The following is a 6,610-nucleotide window of genomic DNA, read 5'->3' as shown; positions in this document are numbered from 1 at the left end:
GGGCTGGGAGACAACAAGGGCTGTGCTGAAGGAACTCAGGTCTCCTCGGCACAGCCACACCACCGGAAGGGATGGAAAGACAGCAGAGAAAACACTGGGCATGCGATGGCCCCCTCCCTCTCGTCTTTGGGACTTGCACCACAGGCTGGAGGTGCTTCCGGCAGAATTGAGTGCTGGGGAGAGCCTGCGATAAATCAGCTCTGTCTTCACTAGCCCCAGGGTTGCTATGGCAATAGGAATACACTGTAGGTTTTAAGAGATGTAATTTTCTGTGATTCACTGTATATTTTTAGCCATTTTTCTTCCCGTATTGTCTCCCTGTGGCAATTGCCTATTAATGCTGGTCTGCACCAAGATTGGACTAAATGGTGCCTTCTCAGGAGTGATGAAAACCCCGGAGATCAGTAAGTACAAGAGGGTTATGGCCCGTGGATTTACGGGTGACCTGGGAGAACAACCACCTGGGTTGAGGGCATGGATTAATTAGCATGGGCCATGCCGTACCTCAAGAAGAGTAAAAGAGAATGAAAAGCTCCTGAAATACGGTGCTGGGTTGCTTGGGATGGGAAACTGAGTCACACTACCCCCTGCAGTCAGGGGGGCTCCCAGGGTGTCAGGGGCAGGTCCCAGGCACCAGAAACTAGCGTCCTGAGTGAGGGAAACTAGGACCCGGGTTTCTGAGTAAGGATTCTGAACAAAGCATCCTCACGTTCTATTAACGTAGCTCACGTCTCACTGCCGCTCTTCTTTCCTTTTTGTTCCTTCCTTCCCGCTTTTCTCTCTTCCTTTAAGTTTTCTCATATTTTCCACCATAAAATTCAGTGGAGGGACTGAGAGGAGGTGAAAATGCAGTCAGCCCACTTGGCTCTTCGTCAATAAGGATCACAGGAGTCTTCCCATTCAGAACAGCGCAAAATCCAACCTTTTAAAGCACGAAAAGAACTCACTTTCTCTCCTAACTGAAAAGTCCAAGGGCTAGTCTCACGGGCTCAGCTATTCATGGGGCCAGATGACATCATCAACATCTGGGCTCTCTGTCACACCAAGTTCTACTGATGTCTTGGCATTTGGGGCTGTAATAACATAAAATTCAGCTAAAGGAGGCTTCAGCCAAGGGTGGTTTATTTTCCTCACATAAGAAGTCCAGAGATAGGCTTGGGGGTTTTTTTGTTGTTTTTTTTTTTCTTTTTCTCCCTCATGTAACAAGTCGCCCAGAATAGGCGCCAATGGCGTGACTATGCCGCAGCTCATTAATGTTATCAAGAACCCAACCTCTTTCTTCATTTCAGTTCCACTGGTCTTTGGGGTCCCAGGAGGGCTTCTCCAGCTACAGGGATTCAAGGCAGAAAGAAGAAGTAGCTATATCTGATTCTTTTATCTAGAGAAGCAAATTGTCCCTCGAGGTCCCCGGCTGATCTCTGCTTCCGACTGGTTTGACACGTCAGTGTCACAGGACACACAGCCCCTCTGTGGCTACGAAGGTGTTTTTTTGTTTTTTTGTTTTTTTCCCCTGGCCCCTACGGTAAGGTCGCCCTTCCCCTCTGGGCAGGGAGAAAGCATTAGAGAAGTGCAAGGAGCTTCCTCCTAGGCCGGGATACAGAGGTTGCGCTCCCGGCATCCCTTCTGCTCATATCTGATTGGCCAGAATCTAGTCACATGGTCCAACTGGCCGCAAGGGAACTTGGGAAATTCAGCGTCTGCGTAGCGATGTGCCCCGCCAGAAAGGAGGGAGTTGTGTTACTAATGGGAAGAAGGGGAACAGCGCTGCAGAGAGTTAGCAGCCTCCTCCAGAACAGTTACGAGAGAAAGAGTTGAGATGGGTGTTGGATTAGCCAGCCAACCATTTCTGCATCGGCCTCATTCCCAGACAGGCCAAGGGCTGGTGACCTTTGTAGAGACTGAGAGAGCTTCAGCGGCACCACCCTCCGAGCCCCTTAGTGAAAGGGCCCAACATCTTTGCAGCTACCCCAGTCAGACTCCGTAAGTGTTGGTTCTCATTGGATCCTCCGCCCCTTCTTAAACCATGGGGAGTGAGACGACACAACGCTCTGATCATCATATCTGAGTCACCGGCTCCACCAGGTCCCCAAGACCTTTCTGGGCCTCTGTTTGCTCATCTGTACCATAGGTGTAAAAGTAGAACTTACAGGGAGGTGGGAGACTGCCTGTAGTGACCGTTGTCCATAAATGCAGTCTCCCTTGACCCTATGACCAGACTCACCCTAGCAATGTCATTTTAGAAGATGACACTCTTAAAAATCAAAGTAAAGCAAAGGTGGTGGAGCAGCTAGCCTGTATTTCATCTCCAAGTACACACCAGAGGAAAAACATTGACCCAGCACTTGCGGATACTTGGCACTGTGTTCAGCGCCTTCCCTGAATTCTAGCCTCATTCTCATGGCAACTCCGTGGAGCGATCCTTTCACTGTTTTCAATGAACAGATGAAGAAGTTTAGGTCCTTGCCCTAAGGTCACAGCCAGCGCAGTGATGGGGCCACAAACCTAGGACTAACTCTGAAACCCCCACTCTGCTCCCTCTTCTTGTGTTGAAATAAGTAATAACACACATTTATGGACTCATGGAAATCTGGCTGATTGGGGCAGCCATAAGAGAGCATAGCTTAGATCGCCCCTTGAGAGAGAGCACGCTGTGAGGGTGTGGCCGGCTGACAGCTCCCAGCCATGGCACCTTTGGGATGCCTGTAGCGTTCCCACTAAAGCCTTGCTCTCCCAGAGCACAGCAGAGGTACGAGAGCCGGGCCAGGCCTGGCCATAACTTTCTTGAAGCTGTGGTCTACTCTTCATTTCTTCCTCCCCAAGCCTCCTTCATCTCCCCTCTCCTTTGGCAAGCAGCAGGCCTGCATTGTTGCTAGAAGCCTCTCTTCACCCATCCTGGCTCCCACACCCTTCCTCCTTCACAGGTGTTCTCCTCAGGACATTTTTTTGCATACCTAACTCCATACTGACATCTGTTTCTCAAAGGACCTGAAATGACATGCTTGTTGAGACTTGCCTTTACTCTCTGCATGGACCACACCACAGGGTTACATGGTTCCAAGGATTCTTGAGTGTTGAAGAGCAAATGAGCAATGAAAAGACGAACTCAAAATCTGGGGGTGGGGAGGATCTAACACAGACCCATGAGGAGGTTGTCGGCCTGGGCCTTCGAAAGTGGAGTCTCCTTCTCTAAGCAAGGTTCTGATGAGAGGGCAGAAAAGCCCTTGTTGATCTTACAAGTGTGTGGGGAGGGTCTGAAGCTTGTCTAGAGTCACACCACAGGGTTGCAAATAGATTCCAGGCATTCCAATTCTCCATCTAGAAGCATCCAGTGCTTAGACAAGGAATTGATTCTTTACAGAAAGAGCAAAGACTGCTGCTTAACTGAAGGGAGAAAATGATCAATAGAGCAAAATACACTGGCTTTTGACAAGAATCTCCAAACTGAAGCGGGATTACCCTTGTCGCCCCTGGGAATACTGGCCATGGACTACAACGACCTCACCCCACCCCCAAGATGATATAGTGCTTCTCATAAACTGTATGCAGTGATGATTACCTGTTAGCCTCCGAGTAGGTACAGCCCACAAACATGTTTGCTGTTGTGTTTTATAAAACTTAAAATGAGTTGACAAGATTTCTCAACTGGGATATTTTACATAAAAACCTGGAGGCCTGGCTTTTCTAGAAACATCAGCAAATCTAATCATAGTCAGCCTGCACGCCCCCTTCCAGCTTCAGATGGGATGACTCCCCACCACTCCTATCTCACGACACCTGAAGTTCATCAAGCCAGGCTTCAACCTCCCAGGGGCAGTCGACCCACCTGATGTTGAACACTCAGATTCAAGCCTTAAGACCTGGGAAAGACAGGCCGAAGTGAGCTGTGAGCTCTTTGAGAAAAGTGAGCTACTAAGCCAATTCATAGCCCAAATAGGATTTCAAGATGGAATTTTTTTTTTTAAGATTTTATTTATTTGACAGACAGAGATCACAAGTAGGCAGAGAGGCAGGCAGAGAGGGAAGAAGGGAAGCAGGCTCCCTGCTGAGCAGGGAACCTGATACGGGGCTCTATCCCAGGACCCTGGAACCATGACCTGAGCCAAAGGCAAAGGCTTTAACCCACTGCACCACCCAGGCGCCCCAAGATGGAATCTTTTTGAAAGCAGTTTCTAGGCACTCCAGTGGGAATGTAGAGCATTATTAGCCCACCTGGGAGGTTTTCAGCAGTGACATCTGGGGGACAGGTACTGGCCGGAGACAGAGACCCCAGGCTGAAAGAGGTGAGACTTCTGTCCTGGCTTTGCCCTTACGGGTGATGTGACCTTGAGAGATTCCTTCACGCTCAGATCACATCTGCAGAGTGCTTCTTACCTGCAAGGCACCCTGTCATTTCACACCAAGCCCTGAGGTTGAGTCTGGGTGTTTTTCCCAAAGCATAGGAAGGTTTGGTGACCTGTCCCAAGTCAGAGGGTCGGCAATGGAAGGAGCCAGGATTCGAAGCCCAGCTGCTTTGACTCCAGAGCACACACATGTATTTGGCTACACTGTGGCCCTTCCAGCTGCCTGGCTGGCTCCTCTTCGGAACTAGGCAAGGCCATGCAGGCCACGTGCTCTTTGTATGTTGTAAAGTGGTACAGCAATGTCCACTATGATCACTTGAGCACTACATTTCTTTTCCCCAAAAACTGATGCTTTATCTAAAAAAAAAATCACTGATTCAGTTAGCCCCTTTCTAATTCATTCAAATTAATGGGTTTTTTTCTTTTAAAGAGTGTCAGAGAAACGTGACTCGAGACACATCATTAGTCCTGCAGCGCCCCCTGCTGATAAGAATCATGAAAGTGATGCAATTCTTATAGCAGGTGACATTGACCCCTTTGTCCCCCTTGAATAAATATCTCTGGAGCAGCTTACTTTGTCCTGGGCTGTCACCAGGACACTTTGACCACTAGCTGTCACGTGGTCTAGAGCATAGGAATGGAGGACATAGGAGGTCCCTTTCCAGCCAAGCCACCCTCTGTGACTCGGATATAGGAAAAGGAAAGCAGAGAAAGCCACAGGCGAGGGAGACCCCACTTTCCATCATAACATCATAGAAAGGAGACCAAAGCCAGGCGTTGTTGTCATCCTCTCCCCCAGAAGAACGTAGGAAACCCCAAGCTATGAGGTGAAGGGTACACCTTCTCAACTAACAACCAGCTCTCTGGCACAGGGAAGCCCTGGTTTGTCATGTTTGCCAATTTCCATGGTGTAAATACTCCCACTTTGACCAATTTCAAGCTACCAACATGATGATTCACGAGATTCTTGAAAATTTCACAACTGGTCTCTCACAGGCTGGTGGGAGCTGGTTCTAACGCACCACTTTTTCTTAATCTCTAGAAAAAATACACCCTCTCATCTTCCTCCCCAATCAGCTAGACTCCAGACTCCTTCCAGCTGGTGCACATCATGGAGCAGGCACAGATCAGCCTCATCCCAGCAAGGCTGACCCCTAACAGAGAACGGGGGGAGCCAGCTGAGGTCCCCTCAGCCTCCACGGGGAGCCCTCCACGGGGGTCCACTTCTCCTTCCATTCCCCCCCCCCTTGCTAGTCTTTTTCATTTCTAACGAAGCAAAGGAAGAGGGACTGTCCTAAACATCATGAGCAGCCCTGAAAGAGAATATCCTTCTGATTTGACCTTCCTGTCTTCACCTCCAAATGCTCTCCCCATAGATTGCGTTCACAGGCCTGCCTCAGCCCAGAAGCTCTCACCCCAGCAGAGGGCAACTCCTGGCTCCTGGAGGAGCCCTGAATCTTCTGGTGTGAGGAGGCTGGCCTCAGGACCATGAGCCACTCCCTTTATTTAAACCCCAAGGAAGAAGGCCCACCTTGGGCCCAGAAAAGGAGGAGACATATATGGGCTCATGCACAGCCTGGGGGAGCAGGTTTTAATTGTCTCCAGCTGGAGAAGTGAGCCAGGCAGAGCCAAGCCCAGCTGTCAGGAGCCCCAGAGGACCAGCCTCCCGAAGGCATGCTCTCTACTCAGCTCAGAAATCACCCAGAGCCCACGAAATAAACCCCAAAGTCTCATGTCCCAGCTATTGAAGCACCAGCCCCCAAACCCTCACCTCCTATGAGATTAGCTGTTCCCTTGCTTTCTCCCTGAACTTACCCCTGATTTCCTTTTGCAGCCTCAGTCCCTCATCCCAAGAACCTCATATCCTACCTACCACATGAGGCAACCAAAGGGAAAAGACCAGCTCCCACTCTGGCTCGGCGGCTTGGGCTTGGAGTCGTTTGTCCTTGAGAAAGTTCCTCAACCTCCTGAGGCTTGTGTTCTGAAGCTTAAATGGAAATTGTCATCAGCGCTGTTGAGAGAATGAAATCGGAATGTGTCTGAAAAAGACTTTATAAATCAGAACGTTACATAAATGGTTATTTTTCTGCCTGAGAGAGGTATTTACAATGTGTTTTTCTCTTATAAAAGGAATGTGAATTCTTTGTGGACATTTTGAAAAATACATTTGAATAAAAAATAAATAAGAATCACTCGGAGTTAACTGTTATGCACATTTGGTATTTTCCCCAGGTCTTTTTTTCCCATCTGTATGGAAATATGCCTTTGTT

At 49.0% G+C, this 6,610-nt stretch overlaps 1 long non-coding RNA gene across 1 annotated transcript; it reads left to right on the top strand.

The window, feature by feature from the left end:
* Window positions 1-280: 280 nt before the first annotated feature.
* LOC131835366 (uncharacterized) lies at window positions 281-6,273 on the top strand. Its single transcript, XR_009355155.1, has 3 exons — window positions 281-404; window positions 4,771-4,862; window positions 6,175-6,273. It is a non-coding gene; the product is annotated as an uncharacterized LOC131835366 (long non-coding RNA).
* The last annotated feature ends 337 nt before the right edge of the window (window positions 6,274-6,610 follow it).

This window comes from Mustela lutreola, chromosome 7, assembly GCF_030435805.1.
Source record: "Mustela lutreola isolate mMusLut2 chromosome 7, mMusLut2.pri, whole genome shotgun sequence".
NCBI lineage: Eukaryota > Metazoa > Chordata > Mammalia > Carnivora > Mustelidae > Mustela > Mustela lutreola.
Note: the sequence above shows the minus strand (reverse complement) of the source record. Positions and strands in the feature narration are given on the sequence as shown.